Raw genomic sequence first — 22,758 nt, forward strand, 5'->3', positions numbered from 1 at the left:
TTCTGAGGACCTGCCCAAAAAATATGCAGACACATGCTAGATGCTTTTTATTTAGCTTTTGAAATTATTTCTGGTTTATTTGTGTCTCCCTGTTGATCCATTTCACCACCAGAACACTCTTCATTACTTTCCTGTCCTATGCTGGCCATTGATCTTCACATTAAGCAGCTTCTTTGGTTTACTATTTTAGGTAAGGAGGAAACTCCATCATATGTTTCTCAAAATCAGGGTCAGGGGGTTCCTTTCCAAACATAGACAGACACAGATATGTAAACCTACCCTCTGTGAAAACATTAAAGACAGCTTTAATCTTTCAAGTTAGTTTCCAGAGGAGAGAGTCTGTGAACTTTTACATTTTCTCTAAGCACATACTAAAAAACACACGTCCCAGTCTTCGCCATAAAACTACTTATAATAGCTAGGATATGGAAGCTACCTATATGTCCATTGGCAGATGAAGGGATAAGGAAATTGGAGTACAGATACATAAGGGTATGTTACTCAGCTCTGAAAATGAACACATCGTGGCCATTTCTAATGAAATGGAATGAACGTGGAGCCTATTACACTGAGTGTAGTAAGTCAGAAAGAGAAGAACAAACACTGTATGTTAACACAAATATATGGAGTTGAGGACCTTGTAGGCGGTACTGAACATCCAACATGTAGGGCAGCAAATAAGACACGGACATATAAAGAACAGACTTTGGTCTCAGTGGGATATGGTGATGGTGGGTTAATTTGAGAAAATAGCCCTAAAACATTTATATTACCTCATGTAAAACAGATGACCAGTGCAAGTTTGATGCATGAAGCAAGGCAACCAAAGTCATGTTGTGGCACAACCCAGAAAGACAATAAAGGGAGGGCAGTGGGTGGTGGGTTTAGCATTTGTGGGGATATGTGTATAATATGGGTGATTAATGTTGGCCCATGTAGAGCAAAACCTGTCATGGTATTGTAAAGTAATAATCTTACAGTTAAAATAAATAAAAGACTATTCTCCATAATCCTGAACAGTGGTCAGTATTCTCAGAATGAGGGTACCAGGTGAAAAGATGCAAAAGATATTAAAAAAAAAAAGTGTGATGATCAAAATGGAATCAAATGATGGGTCAGTGGGGGAACCATCTTGCACAAAGGAGACTCACAGACCTTTTTGGAAAGGGGACTTCATGAGGAATAGTAGGTGGGCCACAATTTAAAAGGAGCCTGAGGGAGGACTTGTTGGCCATGGAATGACAGTTCAGAGATGTGCAACTGACTTAGATGTAAATTGGAGTGACTTTGACTTGGACAGGCCACTTCATCTAACTCAAGCTTCCCTAGTTATAACCTGATTTTCACTACAGTTCTCTACCCTTGCTGTCTCTTTCTGATTCTCTCATGCCCTGGTGTCACTCTATTCCACAGAGTCTCACTTTATCCACAAGTGAAATAAATGACCCAAGTTCCTGGACAACATTTATGCCAATGCTGAGCCCCTGGGCGCCTCACCTATTGTCCTCCCAGTACCTCTCACGGTAGATCCTTCCTTGTCACATAGTACTGCAAAGGATTGGGCCACAGGTCCTTTATAAGGATCTGCCAGGGAAATGAGCAAGGTCAGCACAAGGCTGGCCAGACCATGAGACCTTCCGTGCACCGCCAAACTCCAACATAAATCACCAGTTCTGGCTCAGTGGCCACATTGGACCGCAATTCAGCAATCCAGTCAGATCCAGTGAAGTTGTGGTCAAAGAACAAGTTGAAGAAGTTAACGCTGCTGTTGTGGTGCCTGAAGCTGTATGCCTTACATTCAATCCCAGGTACCACTGAACTGGAGTGGAATGAGATGCTCAGTACCCTGCAGGAAAAGGCATATGGGAGAAAGACCTAAATTGCTTTTCAATTCAACCTATACTTTTCTGCCCCCACCCCCCAAATCCAGGGAGCTGCCTCTTACCAATGACATTAATCAGATATTCCTTAGTAATCATTTCATTCTGGAAATACCTATTCCTCTGACAGTACAATGTGATCTTGCAATGATGAGTGGGATGCCTGAATTCCTCCACCTGCCAGGACAAAGTGTCAGGGGGTGGGTGGTTGCCTGAGTGTGAAACCTGTTTACAAATGAGCTGTCCTTTCCTGTTTTCACAGATAGACCATGTTCTCTTCCCTCCCCAGTCACCTCCCTTCCACAATCATCAGTGTCCCCTGCCTGACCGTAAAGTTGGTCATGAAGTGAATCATGTCTGCATATTGGTTGCTCACCATAACTGACATTTGTGGTGGTTCATAAATGGCTGTAGGTCAAGGAGCCTCTAGATGCTAGAGGGAAAAGTGCTGGAAGCACAAAGCTAGCCTAAAAAGTAAGGACATCACATCTAATATAAGTATGCAACAGCAAGGACATCACACCTAATATCAGGGACGATATGCAGGACAGTAACCATTACCCATCATCTCAAACGGTAAATTTTGTACCAGAACTGACAGATCTGTAAACTGCTTCTGCAATAGACCATGTTAAAAAAAATTCACAAGCACCACACCAAGGGATACAACTTCGACCCAGAAGCCATGGATTCCCTGGATGACAGTGCTTCCCTGTTGTAGATGCAGCTTCAGCCTTCTGACAGTTTTTATGTTTCAGGCGAGCACGCACCCTTTGGGCTTTCTTACTCATGGGATCCAGCTCCAGCTTCAGGGTCACCAGTGCCTCCAGTTCAGGCTGGTCACTCACGGCTCTTGGCCTTGGATGCTCCTGGCCTTGTTCCTCCAAGGACACCTGCTCCTGCTCCTCGTACACCACCACCTACACCTCCTCCGTGACCGCTAACACCAGCAGCTGGAATTTCTGCCCGATTCCACCACCTCTCCCTCCTGCAGGGCCGCACCTTCCTCCACTACCTCCACCCAAAACATGGCGGACTCCTCGCCTGGTGCTCCACCTGGGGCCTGCATCACCTCTGCTGCCCCCTCCGGGCTGGTAGGCCCCAAGGCCCCTCCCTCGTGAATACTCAGGCTCACAACTAAGATCCAGAATCCTGGGGTACTGCCGCTGTCCTCTGGCCCCATCTCACTCTCCATGCTGCTCTCGCTGTAGCCCCGAGCTGCAAACAAGCTGGACACGTGAGCACAGCAGGCAGCCCTCTCAGTCCAACCCCCGCCCTCAGTTTACATGGTACTAAGAGGTTACTTGCCCACAGCCAATGAGCAGGGAAAGGGAGACCCGCATGCACAGAACCCAGCGACACCACGCACGCCTAGTATGGCAGTGGGATGGGGCTGAACTCTCCACCCTGACCTCCAGACCTCATCAAGGAACCAATCAAATGGAGTCTAAAGGCGTTGGCTCCTGGGACACGCCCCTTAGAATTCTGGGCCTTCTGGCAGCTGGTGACCCAGCGGCCAAACACATCCTAGCGCCAAGTGGGCAGGTCCACGCAAGCCCTTTACTTGACAAACAGTGCAGCAGTGCCTGACCAGCGATTGGGAGAGCCAGGCCACTTGGCTTGAAATTGCCTCTGGGGCAGCCGGCAATTCCATGTGCTCAGGGATCTACACAGGTGAGATAGGGTTCCTGGGTACCTCAGGGACAGAGGTACTTACCTCGGATACAAAGTGAATGCCACGGGCAGGGGGTGGGGATGAGGAGGGAGGAGGCAGGGTGCGGGTGGGCTTAGAACGATGTCACTGCCGTGCACCTGCTGCAGAATCATCCCCAAACTTGTGCCTTATGCTTGAATAGTGGTAGGAATGCAGGCATGCTCGGGGGAAGAAGCAGAGCACTTTCTTCTTCTTGCTTTCTGGGCCGCACAACGCAGCCCCATGCCAAACCACCCTGGAGCCCCTGGCCTATGGTCTGGAGCTCCTGGCCTTTACCCCCGGCCTTCCGCTTAGAACAGGCACCCGGGTGGCTAAGGTTGTGCGCATGTGGATGCATTTCACAGAGGAACAGAGCTCCTCCTAGACACACACACACACACAAATACACACACACACAGGTGACACAAGTACACATGTGTATACACACGTGTGCAATGAACAGAGATACAAATGCAAACAGGTGATTCAGAGACTGAAGATCTAGTGGTTTGCATGAAATGCATAGATTTCATTTCTCACAGGAAAATGTTCATTCTGATTTCAGATGTGAAATATAAAGAAGTCCAACTTTCATGAAGGAGAATGATGCCTAGAATTTGATAAAGGCAATATAGAGAACTCCATATTTCATGGTGGACAGTCCTTGTTTTATACATGAGAAATACAAAGAATTAAGTATTTTGACAAGAAACAGTGGTGCCCAAAATTTCACTTATGAAGTAGAGATAATTCCAATTCCACATTCGTTCCCCAGGTATTAATTACATACTTCATGTCTGTAAACTATCATTGAGATTTTCATATAGGAAATGTATACACTTTCAGAATTCAAGCAGGGAAGTGTATGCTCAAATTTTCATATCTGAAATATATAGAATTCCCCATTCATATAGGAAAATGTGTCCACAGATATCCATATGTGAAACAGACAAGATTCCATACATGACGAAGCAAAGTATACAAGTAGATTTTCAAACGTGAAATACAGGTTTCCTATTTCAGACACAAATATCTGCACCCATGTTTTCACATGGGAAATAGAGAAAATTACATATTTCATGCAAAAAAAATCATCTTTCAGGTTTTCATCTGCGTGAAGAAGGGCATGCAAAGGAAGTGCTCTAGAACAACCCAGAAGAATAGCATAAAAAGGGATTTGAGAGAAGCTCCAGGATGGATGGAACCCTTATATACTTATGGCTCATTAATGTTGATGCATGGCAGAAACCGTCACAATATTGTGTAAGAATTAACCCCCAGTTATAAAAAAAAACAAAACAAAACTTTCTTTTGAGAAAAATAAAAGAACAAGGGGACTTGACTCTGCTCTGTGGTGACCTAAATGGGGTGGAAATCCAAAATTGATGGGATGTACGTACACCTAAAATTGATTCATTTTGACATTAGTAGAGCAAAAACTAAAGCAACACTGTAATACAACTTTAGCCCAGAAATAATTGTTGGAAATTCATTACATGTCAACTGTAATTCCAGCAGTGAATAAATAAATGGTAGCCCCATTTGCAATATATGTCCTTGGGGGCATTCAGTCAGTTTAGTTGCTCAGTCATGTCTGGCTCTTTGTGACCCCATGAATTGCAGCACGCCAGGCCTCCCTGTTCATCACCATCTCCTGGAGTTCACCCAAACTCACATCCATTGAGTCAGTGATGCCATCAAGCCATCTCATCCACTGTCATCCCCTTCTTCTCCTGCCCCCAATCCCTCCCAGCATCAGAGTCTTTACCAGTGAGTCAGTTCTTCACATAAGGTGGCCAAAGTAATGGAGTTTCAGCTTCAGCATCATTCCTTCCAAAGAACACCTGGGACTGATTTCCTTTAGAATGGAGTGGTTGGATCTCCAAGTAGTCCAAGGGACTCTCAAGAGTCTTCTCCAACTGCACAGTTCAAAGGCATCAATTGTTCAGTGCTCAGCTTTCTTCACAGTCCAACTTTCACATCCATACATGACCACTGGAAAAACCATATCCTTGACTAGATGGACCTTTGTTGGCAAAGTAGTATCTCTGCTTTTCAGTATGCTATCCAGCTTGGTCATAACTTTATGCTGAATTAAATATTTCAGTTAGAGGAAGACAAACATGTTTACATCACATGACATTGTTAAGTTGAAATCCCTATGTTATAGACACAGTGTAGAATGTGGTCATCAGGCTAGTGGAAATGGCCCATGATGGCCCAAGTTACCAACTTTTACTCACAAGTTCAATGAGCTCACCAAGGAAGATAGTGTAATAGAGGCAGGATGGAAAACAGCTGCAGGCCTCAGCCCAAGACCATTAGGGAAGTTACAAAACCCAACACCACCAACAGAAAGCCTCTCAGCAGAATGCACTGAAAGATATAGTACAGCCTTCCCACAGAGCCCTCCAGGCCCTTGGGCCTTGGGCTGGTTAATGAACTGTGGAGCTTGGACAAGCTTCGGGACAGTCTGTGTCTTACAGAGCCCTGGAGCCCTTGGTGGATACACTCACTGGCCTGGCCCAGGTTTCAAAGCAATGGCCAACTTGTCCCATCCCCACCTCCGTGTCTGAATGGTTGTGGCAGTCTCCATGGGTCACAGTGTACAGGACCCAGCTCCCCATTTGGATAGACTGAGAAGGCTGAGAGCCAACTTCATGCTGGGTACCTGGTTCCTCATTGAAGGTGGCTGGGCAGTTTGTGGGGGCCTTGGTAAAAGGAGAGCACAGACAACTTAGAACTGCCTCTGCCAGCTGTGATGGGGCACTTCTGGAAGTAACAAGGTTGGGTGCTAGATGAATGCTCCCAGACAGGATAATCGGCCTACACAGGGACCCCCTCCTTGTAACCAGGACCTTAGAGGCTGAAAGTCAATCTTGGGAATCTCCTTTCAGGGCATAGGGAACAATATTTGTTTTCCCTTGAGGATTACAGGAACTCAGCTGACCACCACCTTATCTCAAGAACACAATATCTGACAGCAAGAGGTGTGCAACAGCTTATCATACCCCTCCCTCACATTTTCTATATGTGGCCTTTGTGGAAAGCTTTGAGGGAGTTTGCGGTTCTTTTTTCCCCCATTGGCTTAAGCTTTTATTATTTTTTAATACAAGCATTTAAAATTATAAGCATTTCTAGATATTCATCTTATGCATTCTGATATACTGTTTTTATTATCACTCAATTAAAATATTTTCTAATCCTTATTTTTTACCTCTTTAAAAAATTTATTTAATTGGAGGTTAATTATTTTACATTATTGGGGTGGTTTTTGCCATATGTTCACATGAATCAGCCATGGGTGTACATGTGTTCCCCATCCTGACCCTCCCTCCCACCTCTCTCCCCATCCCATCCCTCAGTTATCCCCGTGCACCAGCCATGACCACCCTGCTTCATGCATCTAACCTGGACTGGCTCTCTATTTCATATATGATAATATACATGTTTCAATGCTATTATCTCAAACCATCTCACTGTTGCCTTCTCCCACAGAGTCCAAAAGTCTGTCCTTTACATCTGTGTTTCTTTTTCTGTCTCTCATATAGGGTCATTGTTACCATCTTTCTTAATTCCATATATATGCATTAATTTTTCTTTCTGATCCACTTTGCTCTGCACGATAGGCCCCAGTTTCATCCACCTCATTAGAACTGATGCAAATGCATTCTTTTTAATAGCTGAGTAATATTCTATTGTGTATATATACCACAACTTTCAGCTCTATTCTTCTGCCTATGGACATCTAAGTTGCTTCCATGTCCTATCTATTGTAAACAGTGCTGCAATGAACATTGAGGCGCACGTGTCTTTTAATTCTGGTTTCTTCGGTGTGTATCCCCAGAGAGGGATTGCTGGGTCATATGGCACTTCTATTTTCCGGTTTTCAAGGAATCTTTATGTTGTTCTCCATAGTGGCTGCACTAGTTTGCATTCACACCAACAGTGTGAGAGGATTCCTTTTTTTCCCCTCCCTCTTCAGCATTTATTGTTTGTAGACAATAAATAGATGGTACCTCATTGTGGTAGTAAATAGAGATTTGGTAATAAACATTAAATAAATAGAAATTTGTGGTAAAAATAGATGTTTGTGACAATAAGTAGGTGGTACTTCATTGTTTTGATTTGCAATTCTCTGATACTGAATGGTGTTGATCATCTTTTCATGTATTTATTAGCCATCTGTTCGTCTTCTTTGGAAAAATGTCTGTTTAGTCCTTTCACCCTTTTTTTTTTTATTGCATCACTTACTTTTCTGGAATTGAGCTGCAGGAGTTGCTTTATATTTTACAGATTAACTTGTCAGTTGCTTCATTTGCTATTATTTTCTCTCATTCTGAATGCTGTCTTTTCACCTTGCTTATAGTTTCCTTCATTGTGCAAAAGTTTTTAAGTTTAATTAGGTCCCATTTGTTTTATTTTCACTTTTATTCTCATTCTTCTGGGAGATAGGTCATAGAAGATCCTGCTGTGATTTACATCAGAGTCTTTTGCCTATGTTTTCCTGTAGGAGTGTTATAATTTGTGATCTAATATTCAATTCATTTTGAATTTATTTTTTGTGTATGGTGTTAGAAAGTGTTCTAGTGTTATTCTTTTATGAGTGGTTGACCAGTTTTTCCAGCACCACTTGTTGAAGAGATGTCTTTTCTCCATTGTATATTCTTGCCTCATTTGACAAAGTTGAGATGTCCATAGGTGCATGGATTTATCTCTGGGCTTTCTATTTTGTTCCATTGATATATGTTTCTGTCTTTGTGCCAGTACCATACTGTATTGATGACTATTGCTTTGTAGTAGAGCATGAAGTCAGGCAGGCTGATTCCTCCAGTTCCATTCTTCTTTCTCAAGATTGCTTTGGCTATTCGAGGTATTTTGGATTTCCATACTTTATATGTAGTCAAACTCCATAAATATAACTTCATTCTGGGTTTTTTTGGAAACAGGGCCTCTACATAGGTAGTTGGATTAATATGACTGGCACTCTATAAGAAAAGATCAGTTGCAAACAACACAGAGACATTACTATGTGAAGATAAAGGCAAACAAGGGCCAGTCACAATCCAAAAGAGACGTCAGAAGAAGACAACTATGCTGACCCTTTGATTACTGACTTGATCCCCAGGAGTTGGAGAAAACATTTATTGAAGCTACGTGGTATGGGGCACTTTGTTATGGCAACCCTAGAAAACCAGTACACACACTTTCTCTTGAAAAGAAGCTGTCCATTCCAAAAGAGGCGTCCTTTTCTTACACATATTTTCAGGGGATGGAAAATGGCAAAGAGCTCACTTTCCCATCAACTGGTAATCCTCACAGATTCCTCATGCTCCCTAAGAGCTTTCACTGTCTCTTTAGAGATTCAGCTGGGCTAGAATGTAATCCTATTTCATGGGTGAAGTTGACCTAGGAAAATTAGAATAAGCATAATTCACAGGCAGTGGTAGAAGAAAATAAACACATCAGGAAGGCAGTCTGACCTCGTTAAAAAGATACAGTCCTGTCCTTTTATCCTTCCCATACATCTCTTTTTAAATCCTAGGAGGCAGATGGTAGTGACCAAGGCATTGATGCCCATTGCTGTAGTGAAATCACAAAGTCGTGATGTCATGGTCACCATGACATCATGGTAAGGAGGGAGGTCTAGGCCTGCCTAAACCTCCCTTCACCAAGACTCTAGGCTGCAGTAACCATGAGGCAGCCTAGAGGATCTCAAGCCCTCTCAAACCATTGGAGCTGCCTGGGCCTGCTCCACACAGTTGGCCAGGTGGGCATGTTGGTGTCACCTTGTCCACAGCAGAGTTTGTTGTCTATGGCCACCACGCCTCTCTCCAGTCCTCTGGATTCCTGAGACCCCAAAGAGGCCACCATTCTAGCTTCCTAACTACATATCTGAAAGAAAAAATAAACCATGAATACAATCCAGTCCAGACTGAAGGGTCCCAACCCATGGAGAGGTACAGGGTCCTCAACCCCAACAAGGGCCATTGTAAGCACCAAAACCACAGCTGCGGGCAAGCTCACCATTAACACCTTCAGCCATGCCAGGGACATGTCCCCAGGACTGATAAAGACTATAGACTTCAAGTCATCTACTAACTAGAGAAACTGTGCCAGGAAGACCTCTCCACCATCCACCTTAGTCACACCTGGAAGACTCTGTACTGCAGCATATCAGGCCCAAGGCATACTCAACTGAGAATATTTGGAGGTAACAGTACATATACAGTAGGCCTTGGAGAATAGGGACACCAAAAGCGAAGCCATTTAGAAGCCTTTAGTGCCAATTTCGGAGAGAAAATGGTCATCTCGATGATGAGGTCAATAGGATTCACATCACTAACAGCACAGCATAGCTGAAAAGAAGTACAGGTTCCCGCTATGGAACTTAATACATTTCACTGTAGGCCTGTTTCCAGCCTCTCATTTCCATTCCTCAAATGTTTCCAGTCATTCAGCAGGCACCTCAAAATATGAACAATGCATGGGCACTTGTGGAATTCAGTGAAGGCTGCAAGAACAGAGAATCTTTCCCAGGCCAGGGATAGAGAATGCTACTGGTGGATGATATGATGTAGTAAGTTGGAAAGGAGAATGAAGGGGAGATTTCTGAGCTACGATCTCTGACTCCCTGAGGTGGTGGGAGCTGCTTCAGACATGCCTGCAGGCCTTGGGGACATATGGCATCCGAACTTTTACAATATAAATGCCTCAGCATACTAGAGTAGACCAAGTGCAGAGTCACCACTTAGTAATTCAAGACCTGTTTGGGGGGTGCTGTGGAACTTGTTGGAGAAGGCAATGGCACCCCACTCTAGTACTCTTGCCTGGAAAATCCCATGGACAGAGGAGCCTGGTAGGCTGCAGTCCATAAGGTCGCACAGAGTAGGACACAACTTAGCGACTTCACTTTCACGTTTCACTTTCATGCATTGGAGAAGGAAATGGGAATCCACTCCAATGTTCTTGCCTGGAGAATCCCAGGGACGGGGGAGCCTGGTGGGCTGCCATCTCTGGGGTAGCACAGAGTCAGAAAACAACTGAAGTGACTTAGCAGCAGCAGAGCAGCAGCAGCAGCAGCAGTGGAACTTGTGGAGACTTTGTATCAGACTTGTTCCCACACTTGATCTACTTCATAGCCATATAGTGGACGGTTCTCATGAGCATTATTCCATTCAGTTCAGTTGAGTCACTCAGTCGTGTGCGACTCTTTGTGATTCATTGACTACAGCATGCCAAGCTTGCTTATTCATCACCAGCTCCCCCTAGCTAGTTCATACTCGTGTGCATTGAAACAGTGATAACATCCAACCATCTCATTTTGTGTCATCCCCTTGTCCTTCTGCCTCAGTCTTTTCCAGTGTTAGCATCTTTTCCAGTGAGTCAGTTCTCCGTATCAGGTAGCCACACTGTTGGAGCTTCAGCATCAGTCCTTCCAATGAATATTCAGGGCTGATTTCTTTAGGATTGACTGCGTGATCTTCTGGCAATCCAGGAGACTCTCAAGAGTCTTCTCCAACAGCACAGTTCAAAAACATTAGTTCTTTGCCATTCAGGTTTCTTTATGGTCCAGTTCTCACACCCATCCATGACTACAGGAAAAGCCATAGCTTTGACTGGATGGACCTTTGTCAGTAGATTAATGTCTCTGCTTTTTAATATGTTGTCTAGGTTTGTCATAGCTTTTCTTCCAAGGAGCAACCGCCTTTGAATTCCATGGCTGCATTCAGCATCTGGAGTGACTTTGGAGTTGAGGAAAGTAAAATCTCTCAGTGTTTCCACTGTTTGCCTTTCTATTCAGCATGAAATGATGGGGCCAGATGCCATGACATTCAATTTTTGAATGTTGAGTTCTAAGCCAGATTTTTCACTGTCCACTTTGATTTTCATCAGTACAGACTCTTCAGTTCCTTCTTGCTTTCTGACAAATGGCGGTGCCGTCCTCATATCTGAGGTTGTCATATGCACATCTGAGTTATGCATATCTGCCTATCTGAGGTTGATATTTCTTCCTGCTATCTTGGTTCCTGGTTGTGCTTCATTGAGTCTGGCCTTTCCTATGATGTACTCTGCATATAAGTTAAATAAGCAAATTGGCAATAGACAGCCTTGATTTACTCCTTTCCGCCAGTTAGGGATCAGTCCATTCTTCCACTTCCGATTCTAACTGTTGTTTCTTAACCTGCATAGAGCTTTCTCAGGCAGCAGATAAATGTTTTGGTGTTGGCAATTCCTTAAGAATTTTCCAGTTTGTTATGATCCTTGAAGTCCAAGGCTCTAGCATACTCAGTGAAGGGGAACTTCATGTTTGTCTGGAATTCTCTTGCTTTTTCTGTGATCCAGCAGATGTTGGCAATTTGCTTTCTGGAACCTCTGCCTTTTCTAAATCCCACATGAGCATCTAGAAGTTCTCAATTCACTTGCTGCTGAAGACTTGGAGACTTTGAGCATTCCTTTGCTAGTGTGTGAGATGAGTGCAATTGTTGGTAGTCTGAAACATCTGAGTTTCTTTGGGATAGGAATGAAAACTGATCTTTTCCAATACTGTGGCCACTGCTGAGTTTTCCAAGTTTGCTGGAGTATTGAGTACAGCACTTTCATAGCCTCATCATTTAGGATTTGACATAGTTCCACCACAATTCCATCACCTCCACTTGCTTTGTTCATAGTGGTGGTTCCTAAGGACCAATTGACTTCTTGCTCCAGAAAGTCTGGCTCTAGGTGAGTGAGCACACCATCATGGTTATCTCAGTCATTATCAATATTTCTGTGTATTCTTGGCACCTCTTCTTAGTATCTTCTTCCATTAGGTCCGTACCATTTTTGTCCTTTATTGTGCCCCTCTTTGCATGAAATGTTGCCTTGCTATGTCTAACTTTCTTGAGGAGATCACTAGTCTTTCTCAGTCTATGGTTTTCCTTTATTTCTTTGTATTGAATGCTTAGGAAGGCTATCTTCTCTCTCCTTGATATGCTTTGGAACTCTGCATTCTGGTGGATATATCTTCCCTTTTCTCTATTGCTTTTCATTCTCTCTTCACTCAGATATTGAGTGACAAAAAATTTCCCTTTTTACAATTCTTCTTGGGGATGGTTTTTATCACTGCCTCCTGTACAATGTTATGAACCTCTCTCTTTGTTCCAAACATATTTGGCATCTGGTGACCCAAGGAGTTCATCTTTCAGTGTCCTATCTTTTTGCCTTTTCATATGATTCCTGGGGTTCTCAAGGCAAGGATACTGAAGTGGTTTGCCATTCCCTTTTCCAGTAGGCCACATTTTGTCAGAACTTTCCACCATGGCCAGTCCCTTTTGAATGACTGTACATGGCCTGGCTCCTAGTTTCACTGAGTTAGACAAGGCTAGGATCAAGTTTTCAGTACGGTTAGTTTTCTGTAACTGTGGTTTCCATTCCATCTGTTTCCAGTGGATAAGGATGAGAGGTTTGTTGGAGCATCCTCATGATATTTTAATTACGAGATCATATAAATGCCTATGTGGGATTTTTCTTCCTTTATCTTTGAGTACATCTCTCTTACACAAAATGAAGATAGCAATAACTTGAAAGCCACATTTTTGTGTTAGGACTTTTATCTCAGTTCTCCATCTGTAATGATTGTGCTGAATGACTTCCTGCCACTAAGCATGGACCATTTTATAGTAACTCCTCCTACCATACCAGACGTGCACAAGTGAATGTAAAGGGAGATAAAATGCAGACGTCCAGACATGCCAAGCTTCTGAGGACTGTTGTAAATAAAGAAAGACCATGGGAAAGTGGGCTGTGAGTTTGCTGATTGACTTAACAGTGTGGGGGAAACTCTGAGGAGAAATCAGCAACCCGTATACATAGTTCATTTGTCATAGATATCAAGAAGATCCTATTTCTCCCAGTTAATTCTTGTTAAGTCTTCCCCCTCACTGCCTTCATATGACGATCCTGCTTGCTCTCAAACGGAAACCACAGATTTCAACTTGTTGCTTAGAATCTTGACATGATCACTTTTGACCTTACTGGCTGTCTCTTTTTGTTTTACTATAGCTATCAGTCAGTCTAGCCTATTGCTTCTGACACATTCACATATGTCACTGTGGAACTCATGCTTTCATCTTGCTAACATCAGCTTCTGAGCACCCAGATACCTCAAGAAGTACTTCTGATGTGTTTCTCATGAAGACAATCGTGACCAACCTCATGACTTCTTATCAATCTTATTACGGTATGAAATAGGCAAATATGTGAACAGCATATAAAAACTTCACTAACACTCGGGAACTCTTTCAGAAAATGGACTTTCAGCCTTCTTGATACATTTTAGGACAGGGTCTAAGCTTGGAAAAATGAATATGTGGGAGATTCACATTCTTGCTATGGAAATAATTGTGGAATACAATGGAATCGAAAACTTCTTTTACTTGTGACATTAAAGTAGGCACGACAGCATGGCAAAAACAGGAAACAGAGCAACATACATTTGGGAGATGAGTTCTTGTGGCTCTCTAATGCTTTGAGAGATCTGTTCGAGTTGTAAAGTAGCCTGCTGCTCCTAGATAAGGAAGATATATGGGATTCTTAAGGTTATCATTGCATCTCAATTGCAGATCGTTCCATTGCACTCCCTATTGCTCTAGACACAGGAAACATTACATTAGAGGTTATTATTCCCAGATCCGAAAAGAAATGTACCAATGGACCAGAGCCCCTAAAGCCAAAACAAGGTAGAAATCCTTATTTCAGGTAACAGGAAAGAAATTCCAAAATGTTTATAGAGGAAATGAAGCAAAAGTCTCTCTGCATAGGAATATTTTTTTTTCTTTCTCTTCAAGGAAAAGAAACAGACATCAGTCCATAAGAAAGGAACAGAGATAATTTAGAGAAAAGGCTTCATCCATCAATGTGAACTGAATGTAACACTTTCAAAAATGGGACAATTTTGTATCTTTATATCTTAATGTAAATTAGATGTGTGTGTGTGTGTGTGTGTGTGCAGACACACACATGCTTGTTCAGTCATGTTTGACTGTGCAACCCCATGGAATGTAGGCTGCTTGGCTACTCTGTCCTTGGGATTTTCCAGGCAAGAAAACAGGAGTGGTTCACTATTTCCTACTGTATTAAGTTAGATATTTAGAGCTAAAGAGAACCTTAACCCATGTATTTTCCTGCATCTCTTTCAAGACAAAGTAACCTGTACAATCTCTTTGCTACAGAGAGTCTTTCTGAAATTCCAGAGGTACGCTTGTGAATGAGACAGTTTTATGATCTTGTGGACTGGGATGAGTCAAAGCATAGAGGGACAGATTGAAAAAAAGCTTAAACTCTAGAAATCTGGCTTACCTCTCAATTCATTGAGTCCCATTAAAAAAAAAAAAAACCCAAAACAAAAACAAACAAACAAACACAAACAGAAAAACCCATTCTTTCCCATCATCCAATACCTGAAGCAGGAGAAATAGGCAGATAGATGGAGTAGGGTGCAGAGAAGAGGAATGTGAATCTCTGTGTCCAACACAATTAATTTTTATATTTTCACATTTCATTTTTCTAGACTTAATCTCCCAAAACTTCCACACAAAGATAATGATGCTGTAGATCTTGTATTGCCTTGGGGATGGTAGTATCAGCCCATGAGCTAGTGGCACTGATTTCCCCTTAGGGCTCCAGGAATAAGCCAATACGTCTAGGGTTAATGTTCTTTGTTGTAGATTCTAGAGACCAGGTATTGGCAAGTCCCAAATGAATACAGAACCCATAGGTGTGCTGAACCAACTGAAGATTAAGAAGTTCTTAGAACTTACTTTTCCTGGACGTGGTCTGCAATAAGATCAATATGTATGAGGCACAGTGATAGTCTTTGTACCTACAGTTAAAATAATAAATGCTGCTTGGTGCTAGGTTGGACAGGGGCTGGTGAGTATCTAGAAGCACCGGTGCCCATGAGGAAATCTTGCAGGGTCTGTTGGTGTGAAATTCCAGTAGTGAACAGCTGAAGAAAGTAAATATGTTTTTAAGCATGCTGCTAGAACTATGTGGACCTATGGCTGCTGATGCAGAATTTCAAGGATGGCTGCAACACGTTCCCTCACTAGGTCCTAACACCTATTCCATCTTGTATCCTAACCCTTCAAAAAATGTTCAGGGAGGAGAAAATTCCACTAGTTTTCTGCCCTGCAGCTGGAGCTGCTGTTATGTCCTGAATTAGGGACTAGGCCAAGCATCAGTCTCTTCCATTGGTAGTGCTAATTTCAGGCACGTTGAAGGTGTAGCATTCTGAGATGAAAGGGCAGTGGGTCCGGAAAAGTTATTGTTATTATTGCTCCTCCACAGCAGAGATATCATAGCTTATCACTCCTCCACTGAAGGTTTTCTAATGAGTTTCACTACCTACATATTATGATGTTTCTAAACCTCTTTTGCTGTCCCTGCCCATTGTACATGTCCACACATAACCTGTCATTCAGGTGCTGTGAGTCTCCATAGTTTATTCTTTCCCTATTCTGTGCCACATCACTATTCTTCCTTGTGCCTGAATTGCCCTTCCCTCCTTTCCCTGTTATTGCTACCAAACCCTGATCGTATTTACAGGTATAAATCACATGTAATTTCATATTCAGAAGCTTACAGAAACATCTAGAAGCATCAACAAATACATCACTACCTATAGTCTGGATGGGGTCTGTATACTCATTGCAATAGTTTCTCACCATCATTTATATTTAGACTAAGCTATTAATAGTGTGAAGAGCACTTGAGAGTATTTATTCATAGCACTTATAAATTCCTGACATAGTTATACATAGGTTCTCTGTTTCTGATGAATAGCCATAGGTAGGACAAAAATCTGACCTATAACTTACTGCTCATCTTTGACATATTCATCCAAGAAGTCTACCACTAGACATCAAGAGCCCTGGACTACTGTTGAAAAGCTCTGCCTAATCGGAGTGTGATCAATAGCATGTAACTGCCAGTTACTGCTGCTGAAGAGAAAAAAAAAAAAAGTAATGATATGGAAAACGATGACAATGAAAATAGTGGCTTATATACAGTATCAGATTGCTCAGAGTACTCCCTTGTCCAGCCTTATGGAAACATAAGCCTTACAGTAGCTTGGAGATTTGCTGCAATTTTCTCAGGTCGAACTTGTCTGAGGAAGATTCATACTAATAACTTACTGGGCTTAAACAAGCAACATCCCTGTATGTCTATTTCTTCATCTATGTAATTAAGATACTGGATCAGGTTAGCAATTGCGCAACTCTAAGCTTTAACTTTTTTCTGCCTCAGAGGACAGTGTATACAATCAATAATATTTAAGCTGTTGAAGCTGAATTGTGGAATGAATGTGGGCCTGTAAATCTCTGTCTTCTATTTTTTTCCTTCTCCTACAAGCTTCATAATCAAGGCATCCCCCTGGAACGTCTAAACTCTTTCATATATAGATATTTTCAATACCAAGCACTTGGTTAATTTTACTCCTTAGAAGCCTTCTTACTCATAAGTATCTAATTCTGTGTGCAACACTTTGCATAGGGCATGCGTTTTAGAGGTTGACCTCACTGCCTGGAATGGGCTTCTCTGATAGCTCAGTTGGTAACGAATCTGCCTGCAGAGACTTCCTGAATTGGGAAGACCGGCTGGAGAAGTGATAGGTTACCCAGACCAGTATTGTGGCCTAGAGGATTCTATGGACTGCTGAGTCCATGAGGTCGCAAAGACTCAGACACTATTGAACATCTTTCACTTTCACTTTAGAGCCTGGGTTACTAGTAGCAGCCGTTAAAGGAACCATTCAATAGGACAATTGGACCCAGGACCTTGGACATTAAACATGGCTGTTAGTCGGTGGAATTCGTGGTATTCTCATTGTCCTTGATGTGCACAGCTCAGAAAGTAAGATATCTGCCTACAACGTGGGAGAGCCAGGTTTGATCCCTTTGTCAAGATTAGCTGACAAAGTGTCTCACTGTTTCCACTGTTTCCCCATCTTTTTGCCATGAAATGATGGGACCATATGCCATAATTTTATTTTTCTGAATGTTGAGGTTTAAGCCAGCATTTTCACTCACGTCTTTCACTTTCATCCAGAGGCTCTCTAGTTTCTTCTTCTTCTTCTTCTTCCTCTTCTTCTTCTTCTTCTTCCTCTTCTTCTTCTTCTTCTTCTTCTTCTTCTTCTTCTTCTTCTTCTTCTTCTTCTTCCTCTTCTTCTTCTTCTTCTTCCTCTTCTTCTTCTTCCTCTTCCTCTTCTTCTTCTTCTTCTTCTTCCTCTTCTTCTTCTTCTTCTTCTTCTTCCTCTTCTTCTTCTTCTTCTTCTTCTTCTTCTTCTTCTTCTTCTTCTTCTTCTTCTTCTTCTTCTTCTTCTTCTTCTTCTTCTTCTTCTTCTTCTTCTTCTTCTTCTTCTTCTTCTTCTTCCTCTTCTTCTTCTTCTTCCTCTTCTTCTTCTTCTTCCTCTTCTTCTTCCTCTTCTTCTTCCTCTTCCTCTTCTTCTTCTTCTTCTTCTTCCTCTTCTTCTTCTTCTTCTTCTTCTTCCTCTTCTTCTTCTTCTTCTTCTTCTTCTTCTTCCTCTTCTTCTTCCTCTTCTTCTTCTTCTTCTTCTTCTTCTTCTTCTTCTTCTTCTTCTTCTTCTTCTTCTTCTCCTCCTCCTCCTCCTCCTCCTCCTCCTCCTCCTCTTCCTCCTCCTCCTCCTCCTCCTCCTCCTCCTCCTCCTCCTCCTCCACCATAAGGGTGGTGTTATCTGTATATCTGAGGTTATTGATATTTCTCTCAGCAGTCTGGATTCCAGCTAGTGTTTTCTTCAGCCAAGCACTTCTTGTGATGTACTCTGCATCTAAGTTTAATAAGCAGGGTGACAGTATACAGCTTAGATGTACTCCTTTTCCTATTTGGAACCAGTCTGTTGTTCCATGTCAAGTTCTAACTGTTGTTTCCTGACCTGCATACAGATTTCTCAAGAGGCAGGTCAGGTAATCTGGTATTCCCTTCTCTTCCAGGCTTTTCAACAGTTTATTTTGTTCCACACAGTCAATGGCTTTGTCATAGTCAATAAAGCAGAAACAGATGTTTTTCTGGAACTCTCTTTCTTTTTCCATGATCAAGTGCCTGTTGGCAATTTGATCTCTGGTTCCTCTGCCTTTTCTTTCTTTCTTTTTTTTTTTTTTTTTTTTTAATGATCCAGTGGATGTTGGCAATTTGATCTCTGGTTCCTCTGCCTTTTCTTGTTTTTTTTTTTTTCTGATGATACAGTGGATGTTCGCAATTTGATCTCTAGTTCCTCTGCCTTTTCTAAAACCATCTTGAACATCTGGAAGTTCACGGTTCACATATTGCTGAAGCCTGGCTTGGAGAATTGCTTCATGGCAAATTCTAGCGGTCCAAGTGTCAGAGGTAGCCTCTGAATCAGGCATACATTAAGTAGAAAGACCAGTGGTAAAAAAGAGAGCCAGTGTGGCCTGCTGGGAAGACTGCACCAGACTATACCTCTTTTAGTGCACCACCCAGGTCCCTTTTACTAGGCATGCATCAACTCTACATCCTAGCCACAAATCTTTCTGAAAGATTCCCTGTTATGGAAAATTGCCTTTGGTCACATGAAATCCTCCTCATCCCAGAGGTGAAAATCCCACATCTATGAAATTTTGACTGAGTGACATGGTAGCAAGTGATGTAATATAAAATGAGATAAAGCATGGTGCAGCTTGGTTTCTGCTTGAGATTAGATTTTTTTCCCTGTGCTATATCTTACTTCCCTCATTCCATTTCTCCAGAAGACTCTCACCATTTAGTCCTGTGAGAAGCAAACATGAACTCTTCTTATAGGGAATTCGATGGAAACCATTCCCACCACAGAAGATCAACTACCATTTGCCAAGAAAAGGAAAATGAATCATATTCATACTCTAGCTTCAATTTTTCTTAAGGTGAAATGCCACTGTCTGCTGCTATTTACTATCCTTGATACAGGCCTCTGATATTACCTTCTTCTTCTTCTTCTTCTTCTTCTTTTTTTTTAACCTTTTTGATGTTCCTTGGTCACAGGTCATGGAAAGATATGCTTTTTTTAGAATCTGATATTTCTTTTTAGCTGATCTTGGGATAGACACCCAAATTTGGTTGTTTTTAACTTCTAAACAATATAGTTCTTTTTCTTCTTCTTTTTGGAGGGATAGGATCTCAATAATCTGTCTGCGACTCCAGAGTTTATTACGTTTCTTAAGATTAGCAAGTTTAACAAACATGTTTCTTATCGATTCCATTATGTAAGTTATAGGTTTCAAATGCAGACCTCTACTCCAGAAGAAAATGGAATAAAATCCAAAGCAAAAATAGATTTGGGAGTTGATTGACTGCTCCAGTCAGGGAAGGCAGTCTATCAAAGCACATAGAACAGTTCAATCTAAAACAGTAATCTAATAACCATCTGTAAAGTCAGAAAAAGCTGAATGAGGAAGTTAAAATAAGGTCTCATCAGTTCAGTTCAGTTCAGATGCTCAGTCGTGTCCGATTCTTTGTGACCCCATGAATTGCAGCACGCCAGGCCTCCCTGTCCATCATCAACTCCCGGAGTTCACTCAGACTCTCATCCATTGAGTCAGTGATGCCATCCAGCCATCTCATCCTCTGTCGTCTCCTTCTCCTCCTGCCCCCAATCCCTCCGAGCATCAGAGTCTTTTCCAATGAGTCAACTCTTCCCATGAGGTGGCCAAAGTACTGGAGTTTCAGCTTTAGCATCATTCCTTCCAAAGAAATCCCAGGACTGATCTCCTTTAGAATGGACTGGTTGGCTCTCCTTGCAGTCCATGGGACTCTCAAGTGTCTTTTCCAACATCACAGTTCAAAAGCCTCAATTACGTGGCACTCAGCTTTCTTCACAGTCCAACTCTCAGATCCATACATGACCACTGGAAAAACCATAGCCTCGACTAGATGGACTTTTGTTGGCAAAGTAAATTCTCTGGTTTTCAATATGCTATCAAGGTTAGCCATAACTTTCCTTACAAAGAGTAAGCATCTATTCTTTTTTAATTTTTATTTTTACTTTATTTTACTTTACAATACTGTATTGGTTTTGCCATACATTGACATGAATCCACCATGGGTGTACATGTGATCCCAAACATGTACCTCCTCCCACCTCCCTCCCCACAACATCCCTCTGGGTCATCCCTGTGCACCAGCCCCAAGCATGCTGTAAAATGAGTATACTACCCAAAGCAATTTACAAATTCAATGCAATCCCTATCAAGCTACCAGCAATATTTTTCCCAGAACTAGAACAAATAATTTCAAGATTTGTATGGAAATACAAAAAACCTCGAATGGCCAAAGGAATCTTGAGAAAGAAGAATGGAACTGGAAGAATCAGCTTGCCTGACTTCATGCTCTACTACAAAGCCACAGTCATCAAGACAGTATGGTCATGTCACAAAGACAGAAATATAAATCAATGGAACAAAATAGAAAGCCCAGAGATAAATCCACACACATATGGACACCTTACCTTTGACAAAGGAGGCAAGAATATGCAATGGAGTAAAGACAATCTCTTTAACAAGTGGTGCTGGGAAAACTGGTCAACCACTAGTAAGCATCTTTTAATTTCATGGCTGCAATCACCATCTGCAGTGATCCCATAGGCATTAACAAAAATGAAAAAGCAAGAGAAGCCAAGCGAATGGCATAGAAGACAGTGAGACCAAGAAGAACAGAGCACAGACTGAAAGGTCACTGTGATCGCAGAATATAGTTAAAGGGACAGTGTGAAGACTGTGAGTAAGGTACAATTCAGAGTCCTCACTGGCTCTTCTCAAGATCCTGGTTTCTGTCGCACGGCTTAGCTGGTGATTGTAGCAAGGTAGACAGTGTGCCACATATGTGAAACATATGTGGATGCTAGAGAATGGACGGGAGACCACTGAGTCATCTCCAGTTGAGAAACCCACACATTTGGGGCCAGGTGGGTGGCAATAAAGACAGTGCTATGTGGCTGTAGAATCTTCATGCATGATAAGGAGTAAAATTAAACATAACTGAGATATGGATAGGGTGAAGTGGTTTAGAAAAGGAAGTAGTCAAGAATAAATAATAGTGTGAATCACAGAATGAGAGAATTTGTGTTATTGTTCAGTCAGTAAGTCATACCCAACTCTTTGGAATCCCATGGGCTCTAGCCTGCCAGACGTCCCTTCCCTGTCTCCCAGAATTTGTTCAGATTCATGTCCATAGGGTTGATGTTGTTATCTAACCATCTCATCCTCTGCTGACCGCTTCTACTTTTACCTTCAATCTTTCCCAGCGTCAGGGCATTTTCGAATGAGTCTGCTCTTTGGATCAGGGGACAAAAGGAAGAAAAAATACTGAAAGATAAGTAAGTTTTCCAAGGAGAGGTCCTGAAACTGTTTAGGATACAGATGCAGAAACACTTTTGACAAAATTCAACACCCATTTATGATGGGTGTATGGGAAAACCTCGGCAGGCAGTGGGATCAGAGCAAATCTTCAATCTTCTTAATAAAGGCTGCCACATATGGAGAAATCCAATGTAAACATGATTCCCAATGGTTAAAAAAAAAAAAAACAAACCTGAAAGCATGTCCCCTAAGGTTGTGAATAAGCCGAAGATGCCCACTCTTACCATTGTTATTCAGCATAGTCTTGGGACTCCGAGAGACAGCAATCAGAGGAGAAGAAGAAAACGATTTTCCAACAAAGTGGAAAAGAAGAGGTAAAACTGTCACTATTTGCACATGACGTAATACTATGCCCAGAGAATCCGAAGATGCTACTGGGAAATGACTAGAACTAATCAAGGACTTTAGGGAGGTTTCTGGTATGAAATTAACACACAGAAAACTCTTGCTTTCCTCTACAATAAAAATAAAAATAAAAAACGAAGCTAAGGAAGCAGTCCCATTCACCATGGCAACAAGAAGGGTAAAATTCCTGGGAATAAACCTACCTAGGCTGGGAAGAGACTGGTGCACAGAAAAGAATAAGGCATGGATGAAACAAAGATGACACAAAGAGATGGAGAGAGATACCACTCTCATGTACTGGAAGAATCCAATATTGTGATAATGGCTACACTACAAAATGCAGTTTACAGATTCAGTGCTAGTCCTATGAAAATACCAATGGCATTTTTCACAGATGACAGAAATTTTCTTTTTTTTTTTTTTTTTACAA

At 42.1% G+C, this 22,758-nt stretch overlaps 1 pseudogene; it reads right to left on the reverse strand.

Annotated features, from left to right (window-relative positions):
* Positions 1-1,497: 1,497 nt before the first annotated feature.
* Positions 1,498-3,075, reverse strand: LOC132658960 (testis-specific Y-encoded protein 3-like; annotated as a pseudogene).
* Positions 3,076-22,758: the final 19,683 nt, after the last annotated feature.

This window comes from Ovis aries, chromosome Y (genome assembly GCF_016772045.2).
Source record: "Ovis aries strain OAR_USU_Benz2616 breed Rambouillet chromosome Y, ARS-UI_Ramb_v3.0, whole genome shotgun sequence".
Lineage (NCBI taxonomy): Eukaryota > Metazoa > Chordata > Mammalia > Artiodactyla > Bovidae > Ovis > Ovis aries.